The 13507-nt window shown below is 34.4% G+C and overlaps 1 protein-coding gene across 1 annotated transcript in view; it reads left to right on the forward strand.

Annotated features, from left to right (window-relative positions):
* The first annotated feature begins 590 nt into the window (after nucleotides 1–590).
* The window catches only part of LOC149528190 (uncharacterized), an 83469-nt gene continuing 70552 nt past the window's right edge, over nucleotides 591–13507 (forward strand). The window contains exons 1-2 of the transcript XR_016358736.1: nucleotides 591–648; nucleotides 909–1026. The gene's annotated coding sequence lies outside the window, so the exon portion shown is untranslated. The remainder of the gene's footprint in view (nucleotides 649–908; nucleotides 1027–13507) is intronic.

The raw sequence follows: 13507 nt of genomic DNA on the forward strand, positions 1-13507 counted from the left end.
GAGTCCATAGCATGATGTCTGCTGATTGTTATGAATTCAAAAGATAATAAATATAATCATTCTGCAACATATAATACTGATGTAATCCTTGGCGTGGAAGTTTTCAAACATGTAAAAATCTAATCATCTCAGCTTAGATCCAAATTTAACATTTTATATCTTACCATGGTGAAAATGATCTCTTAAGAAAACATTTCAAAACATCAAATTTTGACAATGTACATAATTATTATTATATATAACATTTTTGTCATGCAATGTGGAAAGTGGTTCATTATTTGTTAGTCTGACGAGCCAAGATTGCAACAACCTAAACTCTTCCAACCAAACTATAATGAGGTTAGGACGCGATTAACGCAATTTCCTTTGACAAATAACAATACAGTGTACATAATTATTATTATATATAATATTTTTGTGATACAATGTGGAAAGTGGTTCATTATTTGTTAGTCTGACGAGCCAAGATCGCAGCAACCTAAACTCTTCCAACCAAACTATAATGAGGTTAGGACGCGATTAACGCAACCTCCTTTGACAATTAAAGGTAGAATTTTATCCTATGAAATTTTATTTATGTTTTTGGCCCTCTGGATTTCATGGAATTTGATCTATTTTCTTGTGGTCTATGTTTGGTGCGTTTGTCAGGTACTTTATAAAGTTTCATCTATTTTATTAAGCTGCTCAGGAACTCCTTAAAATCTTATCTATTTTCTTGTACCACTCAGAGACAGTAGAATTTTATCTATTTGATTGTGAAATCTTATTTATTTTCTTCTGCCCCGTGGAAACTTCCAGCAATTTAGCTATTTTCTTGTGCTATTGAAGAATTCCATAGAGTTTTATCTATTTTCTTGTGTACTTATGGAAAACGTTTCCCTTGCTATATGCAAAATGTTGATCAGCAGCTCAGGCTTCGTTAGAGCATTTCGAGAGTTAATTTGCATGAGCTGAACTTGGGGGAGAATCCCGACAACGGAGGTGGCTGAGGGAGAATATGACAAGAGCGGGCTTAAAAAAGACGAGGTACGGTAAACTAGTTCTGGATACAGCTTTAGTACTTATTGATTAGAGCTTAGATACTTATGGCTTAGAATATCATGTATAATATTTTCCCATTCAGATTCATTGTTTTATTTTAAAAAATAAAAATATTCTTAGATATTATTTGAAGATTCATAAATAATTATAGTAAAGGTTTAAATAGGCCTATTACAAATTATCGACTTTCAAGAACTAATATCAAAATGTTAAATCAGTAAAAATTATAAAGATTGAGGATAATCTGACTTGTGATCTTCCAAGTATGATTGGCATCGCAAGAAAATGTTACTAGAGTCTCTCCCTCTTCAATCATCTTATGATTAAGAACTTTTGGATCACCTTTTTTCATATGGAACATATGAAAAGATTGAAATAACAGAATTTTCTTAGATCAGTCAAGAAATAACGCCATCATTTCCCAAATTATCAAACAACAATCTAAGGTAAATATCAATGCTATTACCTTTGAGAAATGAAGGTCAAACAAGAATTAGAGTATAAAAAAAATCCTCTTAAATATCTATTTGATTGGTATAGTAAAAAGAAAACTGAAGGTGTACCTAAGACACTCCTAGGAACTTTTAGTCGAGGAAAATATTAGAAATTGGAAAGTTACTTTTATTGAAGGTTTCAACAAAAGTTCCAGTATTGGATCAAATAATAAGACTGGAGCTATTGGTTCTTGACACAAGATAAAGTGCTTCAAACAATTAAATTATGACAAACACATCCTTAAAAGAGACTCAAAGTTATTAAAGGATTACTTGAAAGAAACTGATGGATGTACTTAGTACCTATTAAGGGTAGGTCCCCATGTGACTACTAAGCTTATTTTGGGTAGTTTCTAATGTTCAACTTTTTCAGGAATAATATATAGAGTTGGTGGCCCCATGGTTCTTGATGTTTGCTTCTTTATTTCTTAGTCGACATCTAAAATAGAATGTTTAAATTATAAATTTAATAATAAATTTTGTAAATAAGTTTCTTGAAAAAAAATAGGAGATAATAAAATAAAATAAAAAATATTATGCAGTCATGTGTCTTTTTTCTAAATAAGCACATATTCTAGCTACACATTTATTTAAATTTTACACAGAGACATTGAAAAAGTAGGGATAGATTCTAACTTATTTCTTTCCCCATAATAAAAAATTGACATATAGTTGCCTAATTTAAGTACAAATTGTACTTAAGTAGCCGCATGGGGACACTAGGTAAGTATCCTTGAGAATGTAAAAAAAAATCTATCTACTTTTAAGAGATATTGATGCATCAACTTCTACGGAGTCATAACTTTTGATTGAGGATTTATTTGAATTTTTGATTGAGCTCAACTCGATAGGTGGCCATTTCAACATTTTTTTCAGGAGCCTAAAATTTCATCTTAACCTCCCAAATTGAGGTTTTGTATTTTTTGCCAGTTTTTTAGAAAGTTTTTTTTCATAAATCTGAAATCATACTCTTGATTTCATAGATTAGTTGGAAATTCATCTTGCCTTAGTTGGGAGCTTTCTTTGGGAAAAATTGGTATTTGTAGGATGAATTCTGAAAATTAAAACAAAATTTTTCTTTTTTTATAATTTCCAAAATCCATCCTACAAATCTCAATTTTTCCCAAGAAAAGCCCCCGACAAAGGCAAGATGAATTGCCAACTAATATATGAAATCAAGAGTATGATTTCAGATTTATTTAAAAAATAACTTTCTTAAAAACTGGAAAAAAATACAAAAACTTAATTTAGGAGGTCAAGATGAAATTTTTGGCTCCTGAAAAAATGTCAAAATGGCCACCTATCAAGTTAAGCTTGATCAACCATCCAAACAACTCCTCCTCACGTGACCACCTATAAAATTTCAGCCAAAACCCATATCTGAGTCAAAACTTATGACTCCCAAAAGTTGATGCATCAGATATGATGTTAGCCATACTATAAGGGAACGAAATCATATTGCTAACCTTATGACTAATCTAGGACTTGACTTTGAAGATTGACACAATATTCATTTTGAATAATTGGTGCAGAGGCTTTAAGAAATCATTGCTAATGAGAGAAAATGTATGAATCCTCAAAATAGTTGTGATGGAAATTTTATTGAGAATTATTATGTGGATGATAATCAATCTAGTGTGGAACTCTAGAGATAGTATGTTGGATACTGATCAGCTAAGTTATTATTCAATTGAAAACATAAGACATTTAAAGAGTTATAATTGCATGCAAATGAATGATTATCCAAAAAGAAATATCATCTGTTATACAAATGATAGAAAGTGGGACACCATACTAAATCCCATTAGGAAGGGAGATATATTTTAACTCATTCGCATAAGTATGTAGATGGTTAAGGTGTTTTTAAACCAAACCATCCTAATGTATGACTATATAGAGTATCAGATTAGCTAGTAGCAAAGTACGATATATCACTCAAAAGGCATGGGGATAGGATAATCTCCAAACAAAATGTACTAAAGACAAAACAAAGTCAAACTTTTTTTTCCATAGTCATGAAAATATAGTTATTTTACTACAATTTTTTTGTTGTTTTCATCTGCAAACTATGTAGATCATGAAGATCAAATGCTATTAATTTTTTTGGAAAAATTCATGATGTTTTCAATTTTTTGAATAGCCACATCCAAAGGCATGTGGGTCCAAAATAATGATAACACTATTAGTGACTAAGAAATTGATAAATTAATATATTTTGATTAATTTTTTATGTAATTTTAAAATTTATTACGAGCTTTTTTCATAATCAAATGTAAAATTGATAAGAAAATTATTTTAAAATTAAAAAAGTAGTTTTTTTTCTTAAATACACAAGAAAAGACAATAATATTTAAGAAGGTGGTCATATCTCAAGGATAGAATAGTTTGTACACTTTATTGGTTGCCAATAGGAAGGTGGGAATATCTCAATGAGAATTTATTTTTTGAAATAAATGGTTGCATCAATCTTGATTATATCATTGTTAATTGCATCAATCTTGATTATCACACACCAATTAACTAATTGAAAATTTCTTCTTTATATATTGCCAATCATGAGTATGCTCCCATGCAGTATTGCCCAACAAAAGAAGATAACCTTTGGGATTATGCTTGAATTCCAAACATATTTCTAGTCCATAAAATCTACTAGATAAACCATAGTGTTGTAGGTATATTTGACACCAAACTCCCCAAAGGCAATCAAATCCCAAACAATAGAATTCTTGGTAGAGAAGGATGGAATTTGCGTTCCTTCCATAATACTTTTTAGCCCCTAGATTAGTTTCAAAATTGAGATAATATGGTCATGTTTTCTCCATTTCCCATCGTTATCAATATAGTTACTTATCCATGTGCAAAAATGGTTTAAATTCAAGCATTCTTCACCAAGAAATATTGGGTCACTACTACATTTCATACCAAATTACCATGATAGGTCTGTCAAAATTATGGCATCACAACCTATCGTTGTCGCAATTCTAACAACTTACCATTAGAATTGTCATGATGATAGGTTGAACTACATCATACTAATGACAAACCTATCATGGTCATTTGGTATCAAATGCAGTAGTAGGATTGGAAAGCAAGATCACGACTCCATTTGTCTTCCCAAAATATGATAGTGTTCATATTCCTAACTACCCATCTCTTTCCCTTCCTCAAAAGAGTTTAGTTTTTAACAATGTTTTTCTATATTCTTGATCTAGTTGAGCGGTTTTAGAAAGGAGAACCTCACATGTATTTTTCCTTCATAATTCTACACCAATATGCTACATTCTAAGTCAACCTCTATCCTACTTTAGCCATATGCAGTCAATTAAGATCTATAATTCTTCTAAAGTTTAATGCCCTTTGGTACTTAGATTTGAAGATCTTCTCCCAGGACATGAGATTTATCCTAGATTTCTGATCTATTCCTAGCCAAAAAATATTCTGCTGAATTTTCTCAATAGTATCCCTAATTTTTCAATAAATTTTAAATAAGGATAAAATGTAGATAGTTATACCTTGTAGGGAGGTTGAGAGTAATTTAAATTTTCCTGTACTATTATGAACCTTCCCTTCTCATCCAACCAAATTTCTCTACATGTGCTATGTTATCAAGTTCCAAAACTAGAGAGTATCCATTTGGTAATTTAGTTCCCTTATAATTTAGTTACACCAAAGAACAGTGTGAGTATTAGAAGGGAATATAAAATTACATTTTGTTAACCATAAAAGAGGTTTTGAAGAGGTTGTAAATCTCATTCAAACAGATTTTGAATGGATTCATAATCAAAAAACAAATAACTACAAAAAATAGATCACAAAACCTAGTATATGCTTGCCATCATGTCCAACATATTAGAGTATAAGATAAAAGGAATACAATTCAAAGAGGTGATGAAATATAACTTGGAAGGACAGAAAGGTGACTATCAATGGTATGGGATTTGAGATCTCTAAGGAAACCATTGTGAGGGTCAAAGAATTTAGTATGGAAGGAAAGAAATGGAGGAGATAGGCTAAGGTCAATGAGGAAGCCAGTTTGAGGAAATTTTTCAATCTCAAGGAAGAACTAATGCGAAAGCTTAGAGGGTTTTCACAAGAAGCCCTCCCTAAGCCTTGGCATGCCATCTGCTATGCATATATGTGGTATATCACCTAGGGGGACCACTTTCATGTAATCTATTATTACCACTTCCCTAATTTGAATTAGTTTAGGAATCTTGATAATATTTCATTCATGTTTCTATTATTGTACTCATTGGAAGATTATTTTTTTAAGGCTAGGAGGAAACATGATGAGGGTAAAAATTTCTACCTTATCCATTAGGATCTTATCAACAAACTGTATATCCAACACCTAGCCTAAAGCCTACCTCTTTTAGTTAACTCTCTAGCCTCTACCACCCCCCAAGACTCCTTGGACCTAGGCTTGATACCTCACCACAAGAAATTCAAGAAAACCCTAGCTCGGAAGTCAAAATGGACCCTGAGGTTAAGATCATCCAAATAGAGTCGCATTTAGATACAAGGATTGGTACACAAAGAACCAAAAGAACCAATAATTGTCTTTGGTTAGAAAAATTTAGTTCACACCCCCCCCCCCCCCCCCCGCCCGCCCCCAAGCATGATTCCACCTCTAAGTCTTCCAATAGTGATGCCAAACCTACGAGAAAGAAGAGACTTCCTTAGGACAACAAGCCTACACCTAGCTCTCTTAGCTCTTCCCATATCTCTTATAGCCTGAAGGACACCCCAACTAGAATGTGTGTGGGAGGATATCATTTCCCCTAGGACAGAAACCAACAAAGATGTTGGGAAGAAAGGGAAGCATAGTCACACTAAGGCTAGACTGGAAAGGTTTTAGTAGTCTTTGAAGGACCTAGCTAACAATCAAACTGGTGTTTTCCAGAGATTCAAAACTTTGGTAGGGTTTTCCACTAAGGTCATGCACTCCACTACCACAATATTATACTTCTTGTAGGTTAATAAGGAGGAGAAGGGCCTGGGAAAAGCTACTAAGACAACTTGATCCATCTATGGGTTTCTAGCATAGGACTGGCTAAAGACCATCCTAGACAAACTAGTTAAGGTGGAAGGGTAGGATAGAGAAAAGGATGTTCTTGAGGAAAAGGGGGAGGAAAAGCAAGACAAGAAGAGGGAAGCTAGCCTTGCATCTAGTCTTGGACAAAACATTTAGATCCAAGACACATAAAAAAAATCAACTAGAACGTGAATGCAATGAAAGCTTTCAAAACAACAAGAATTATAGAAGGCTTTAAAATTAGAAATTATGAATTAAAAATAAAAGTAAATAATTGTATGAATGTTTTTAAATAAAATTGATTATAATAGATGATTGCAATGAATGAATATATTAATTCTTCAATGGAAATAAATTGAACAATTGTTAGGATATGGATTATAGATCAGGAGTAAAAGACTAGTGCCTAATTAAATGGGTAATCAGAGTCAACATTATTAGTTGAAACGTACAACTTTATAAAGTTCAATATATTAAACTATAAATAATTTTAATAATTCTGACGTGACAGATCAATTATATGAATGCAATCTAAATTAGTCTAACATGCACTTTAACTCTTGCAAAGACAAATTAGACATAAATACGGAAACAATAAAGTATTTCACAGTATTTAAGTTTATCTAATTTAAAATGCAATAATGATCCAGTCCACTTATCCAAATATTAAAATGTTTATAGAAAATAATAAAAAACACTTATAAAGGACACAACTTAATAAAAAATTAAAACTCTAATACAAATAAATTAAATAAATACGTCTTACTGATCCGTAAATAAAATTGTATGGGAGACACTCCTCACAGATGATCCATCCAATACAACTCGACTCCAGACATGCACAAGAATTCAATCGAAAATCTACCATCCACAGGCTTAGTTCAAAAATTTATTTCTCTACTAATTAAAAGAATATAATACATCATAAAATATACAATAGGTAAAAAATAAAAATATGGATATGAATTGTCTTCTCTCCCCCTTGTCATTTGACATTATATACATTTATAAAGGTAAAAAGGTTGCAAACTAAAAGAAACCACTCTTCACAATACCTAATCACAATATATAACTATGTGATAATATTAAAGAAAGAATTTTAGTAAGATGAAGATTAAACTTCTGATGCACCAATTTAACCTAACATTTCTGGCAAAGACTATAGTTTGAGAAAATAATTTCCTCTTCCTAAAGTGAAGTATTTTATCGGCATGGTGAAACCCGTAGAGACTTGGACACTTAGTCCCTTACCTGTGCATAAGTTCCACATATTTTTGAACTTCACACTTTGACTCTCGCTATTTTTATCCTTTCTATAATTAACAGTCCATGGTAACTCTCTTTTAATTCATTCGCAAATGGTGGGAATCACACAGGTGGGCTTCAATACTAGCGTGAGTATCATCAATCGATGTGCCTCCATATGGTGCTCCCATAAACCTTTCCTAAACCTAATGCATCATTATTTCTCCTGCAGTTGGATCTGTAAATAATCTTAGACTGTATGTCCAAGTTTTCCATCCTCTGTTCGAGTGCCTGAAGACATGAGTCTATCCACATTTTCTCCAATCTTCCTTATCTACAACAAATACAAAGCAACATCAAACATAAATTTATCATGAAATTGCAAGTATGTTCCTTTTTGGTTACTACATTTGAGTAGGCTTCTACATTTGTACAATGGCTAGAAACACTATCATCAATCAGAACTGGAGTTTTTTGTGCATCACTAGCTTCAACTTTTGTACTTGTTTCGAAAGCCATAATATTAGTGTCTTCCTATGCTGCCATTACAATGATCTCATTAGTCAATCCATTGTCTTCCAATTTCATAACCAAAAAGGAAGGCCTAAGGAATTTCACAAGTGAAATACTCAAGAACTCTTGCCGAGTTACAAGAAAGCTCAAAAAAATTCATGCATTTTCTTTGCAGCAATTCTGAACCCTAGTAATGTTCTTGCATCTCCTTGATTGAAATAGAAAACTCAGTAATGGTCCAACTCAAAGTGTTAAAAAAATGATTAAGGAAAGATGCAAAAGCTTTTCATCTGAGATACATTTTTGTCGCAATAAGACTTGAAGCAAACTGGACCAAGATTCATGTTTTGATGTTCCAAATCCAGAACCCCTAAAGAGATGTAGAAGAATGTTTGTTACTGGAATCCAAAACCTATTATCAAATGCTGATAGTAATGCTCCAGGCATTCTTTCCACTAACACTTTATTTCTTTCAAAGGAAAACATGTATTCTGTATACTGTACCAACACAGATATAGAATGTAGAAGAACATTCCTTAGGTCTATATTTGCTACTCTTGAATCATTGAAATGCATAATAAAAATAGTTACGAATGATGAGAGTCCTTGTTGCAAAAGAGCATCAGGAGAAGCAAATGGAGGATCACTTCTTCTTAGTACATGGAAACAATCTACCAATGCTTGTATTGCTAAGACCATCGGAAAGGGACCTTGAAAAGTTGCTCAAAAGGCCCCTTCATGAGATCTAAATGAGTCAACAGCCAAGATAAATATAAGGATGGCAGATTAAAACCTCAAAATAGTCTTTATAATTCCATTCCTTAGTTTTTGCTATTCATCAACATGATTATCATGATCTATTCATGCTTGTTTGGTATATACTTTGCCACATCTTAAGAAGACTTGCATATATGCATACGCTGATTGTACTCTTTGGTCACTAGAGATAACCTTTTCTGGGCAGTAATTCATATACAAATAAAGCTTCTAATTACTACTTCAGTTTAGTTTTTGTTGCCCCTAACTACAAATATAAATACTAGAATCACAAAAAACTAAAATCAGCATATGCCAAATTCATTTCTAATTGTCACCGTATATGACTGTTGCTACTCCATTAAAGGCATGCATTGGATGTCTGAGTATTGTTTAGATTTATTAATAATCTCATTATGAACAACCAACATAATGTATACATATTTTCCTTTATTCAACCAATATTTTGAGACAATTAACCAATCCCGATGTAACTTCAAAACTAAAGGTGATGGCTGGAAGGAAACAAAACTATTGATAATTTCCAAAATATTGAAAGAATATTGAAGTAGATGGTAGCATATTTTCATTCAGGTAATGAGAGATCCAATTTTTCAAGCACCCTCTATCCTTCAAGACCATCAGTTCTACTTCCATGAACAGTGTCTCAATCCTATCTTTGTAATGATGTCTGATACAATTCAGTGACTGTATAAATGGAGACACAAATTTTAGGCTCCATCAGTGGCTCTTTTTGGGTATGTATTCTCCATGTGAGCATAGCGAGATCTCAGTTATCTCTAGAGGAGCAGACCAAGTACTCATGCTTAGCATGATGCGAGGTGAAATTGGGTAGCCACCGGCCCCCAAAAATGAAAATTGATTCTTTCCTTGATCAAATACCTGATTCTGAATCTGCAATACTATGAACCTGTTGAATATGGTATTATAAAAATCTGATCCATTAACAAGTGTTAGAAAACAATCATTACATAACCTGTGGATTTCATTCACCACTTGTCTCGAATTAGAATTTATAGTTGTCTTATCAATGAGATTAATAGAAAAGAAATAAATTTCATCACTATTTAACTCAACTATATGACCTCTTGCACCACTCATTTGATTAGTATAAAAAGAAATTAAATCCATAGAAAAAATATGATGAAAACTTGGAAACATTTTACTAAGCTTTTTCTCAATAAATATCATCATAGAATCCTGATAGATACTTACCTCGGTATGGTGCATATACTTCATACCTATATCAAATGCATCACAATCATGACCAATATTTACCAACTCTTTTTTATTAATGTAATTCTTCATATTTAACTTTTGTTTAACCTTTGAGAGATCTTCAAATACATTGTAATCCATGCTGAATAGAACACACTTATGTTTTTATTTGTCATAGAAAATATTGCTTTAGCTTTATTAAGAATCTGATTAGGTAAGATATTTGGAGAGCTTTCAGTACCACTTTGCAACATGTCCTCCTTATTCGATTTCATCTCATTCTCACATTCTAAATGCAAATATTGATCATAAAATGGATTGGAAAATGGCTCTTCCTTTGAATACATTGCTCCACATAAGCTATTATTTTTATTATTTTTAGAATCATCCTATGCCATTTCATCATTGTGCTGATCTAAAAACTCTTCTTCAAACATTGGACTCAAGAAGGAAACCTCGAGAATATCCTCAAAAGAACTTGTTATCTTTTGTTCACCCGCCAAAGATTTAAATTTCAAATGTTTGGCTCATCCAACGGCTAATTCTTGAAGATAATACTATTTTAATGCCAAGCCTTAGAACATGGCTCTACGAATCACAGGTTCTCTGCCGTCAGATCTAAGTCAGATCTATGGTCGGCCCTATCTCACCATCAGAAGCTGCACAAGATTTACATACATGACATGGCACCCTTTCGCCACATCTTTGATAGGTCCAACAGGCCAGGTAGCAGGTTTGGTGGTTCGAAAAAGTTATGTGGCACCATGGGCACTATGTCGCTATTGTGTGTTTGCCAAAAAATCTCCATGGTGACATAGCGCCTGTCGAAAAAGGTTCTACGGCAGACAGTCAATTCACGGACTGGAAAGTGTTCATGGCGGTGAGCGAGCATGTTCTGACAGCCGAAAGTCTCAAAAAGTGGTAAGGCGCCATGTCGCCAACGGAAAACCCATGAGTTTTTTGTTGGCGACATAGCACCCAAATGAAAGATCAGACCGACTGTAGGAGTGATTAGACAGTTGGGTCCCATTTGTACCTCATCTGCATAGTAAAAAAACCTGGTGCCATGATGGCGAATAAGAGGGAGCCACGTGCAATCAGATGACATGTCATCAGTTGGGCGCTACGACGCTATGGGAATTTGACCTCGATTTTCTCATAGTGACATGGCGCTTGGGCATCATGTGTCCCTTAGTAGGGTCAAGCGGTACGAGCCCTCCAAGTTGATGCTTTGTCAGACCAAGGTGGTGGTTTGTTAGGCTAATGGGGAGAAACCACGTATGCCAGGACAGAATACAGTCAGTGTCGCCAGTGCATGAAAGGATTAAGATCTCCACCATCAGATCTATGGAGATCAACGACAGGTGCCATCAGGCTATGGATAAGCTGCACAAATTTTATGTTAACGACATAGTGCCCTTTCGCCATGTGTCGGCAGGGCCAGGTTGCAACAGGGTATGTCGGTTAGATATTGCCAAGTGTCGTTTGGGCGTAGAGCAGTTACTGAGGTGGCACCAGATATGATGGGCCCGAGGTAAGAATAGTATAGTGGTACAATGAGTCTCCACGATCATCAGATTCAAGGAAAATTGACAGTTGGCGGCTGGCAATTAGTGTAACTGTTGCAGTTAAAGATAACGGCTCTGGGGTGGCGCGATTAGTCCAACGTAAGGAATGGTCAGCGCAAGGGACCTTGAAGAAGTGACAAAATAAAGAGAGACGATTGGCCCACGTGGCCTAGTTGGCACATAAGGAGCTGTTCAACTTGCTTTGACCTCATGGATTCATGAACCAAAAATAGCAAATCAGGTTTTGCCATGAGATTTCGATCCTTTGATCAATGCCACCGACTCAAGAGTGAATGCAAAACATAGAAAGAAACTCCACCATCTCAGTTGATCCATCTACCTAATTAGAGTGCAGTTATGGCACCATTTCTATCTTCTCCAGGCTCTTTCTCAAAAGAATATTAGATTTTTGGGTACTCAAGACCACCAGATCTTTGATTGGATTTTCAGGATGAGAAGTTAATGCCAGTAGGTGAGAAGTAAATGTAATGAAAAAATCCTCAGTTATGCCTGAACTATAAAGGCAATTTTGTGATCTTTTTCTAGGGTCGACTTTTTTCTGATTTCTCTGCTACTGCTTGTAGATCTGTAGTAAAAAATTCCCTTTGTCTCTGAATTGCATAACATTCTATATCATCTCCTTCAGCCATCAATGTGCATGTGCATCCATCTTGCCTCTCATTGGTGTATTGTTGAGATCTGTGGCTTGCATACTACATCTATTTTTGACCCATTGGATAATATATAAGTGAAATCCATTTTCCTTGTGTTGTTCAATCTGGTTCCTTGATCTGTATGTGGATATTGATTGATACAAGTCTGGGTGTGTATGGCTTTTGAATGTTATCTTGGTTTTGTAGCACATACATGGGCAGAAATGAGTCTGAACACTCTATTTTGGTGCATCACCTCTATAGTTTAGGTAGGGTAGAGTTGTTGTCTGCATCTCTTTCTTCCCCTTTTCCTTCCGAGAGTAGATAGGTGTGCCCTGATAGTAAGAGGAAGCTGGCCTTCTCCGAAGACTCAACCTTGTAGTTCAAGTCCCATAGCTTGGAGGTTGTTTCCATGTTTCACTAGGTTGTCCTCGTGCATAGGCCTTGGACAAGGGTGCAAACCTAAGTGACAACAGTTTTGGCATGCCCGATGGGACACTTTTTCAAACAAAATTTAAAGTCTACTGGTGTCAAGAAGAAAGAGTTTTAGAGATTAATGCTAAAGAGGTAGTGCTGGCTTTAGTATTCAAGCCTTTAAGAGGCTGATCCTTCAAAGTACTTGGCAACTTTGAACATCAAAAAATCTGGTTCCAGGCCAAAATTATAGTGATTCATGCCCGGAGCTGAAACAAGGGCATCTTCTAGAGGTAAATTTTGATATCAAGAGCTTTCTCTTTCAAATCCTAGAAGAAGGAGGACTACAACTTCATTATCACTAGTTAGGGGTGTAATAACAATTAATATACCTGTAAGATCTCTCTCTACTCCTCCTACTATTCAAACTCAGCCTAGATTGCCATCAACACTCATCAATAGAACACTTGTTTACATGGCATAGCCAAGAGTTCATGATTTTGCCACCTTTAATGGTGGAAGTCCTCTATTGTTAGCCCAAAGAAATGA

This window comes from Cupressus sempervirens, chromosome 11 (assembly GCF_028749045.1).
Source record: "Cupressus sempervirens isolate cs-2001-9-10 chromosome 11, ASM2874904v1, whole genome shotgun sequence".
Classification (NCBI taxonomy): Eukaryota; Viridiplantae; Streptophyta; class Pinopsida; order Cupressales; family Cupressaceae; genus Cupressus; species Cupressus sempervirens.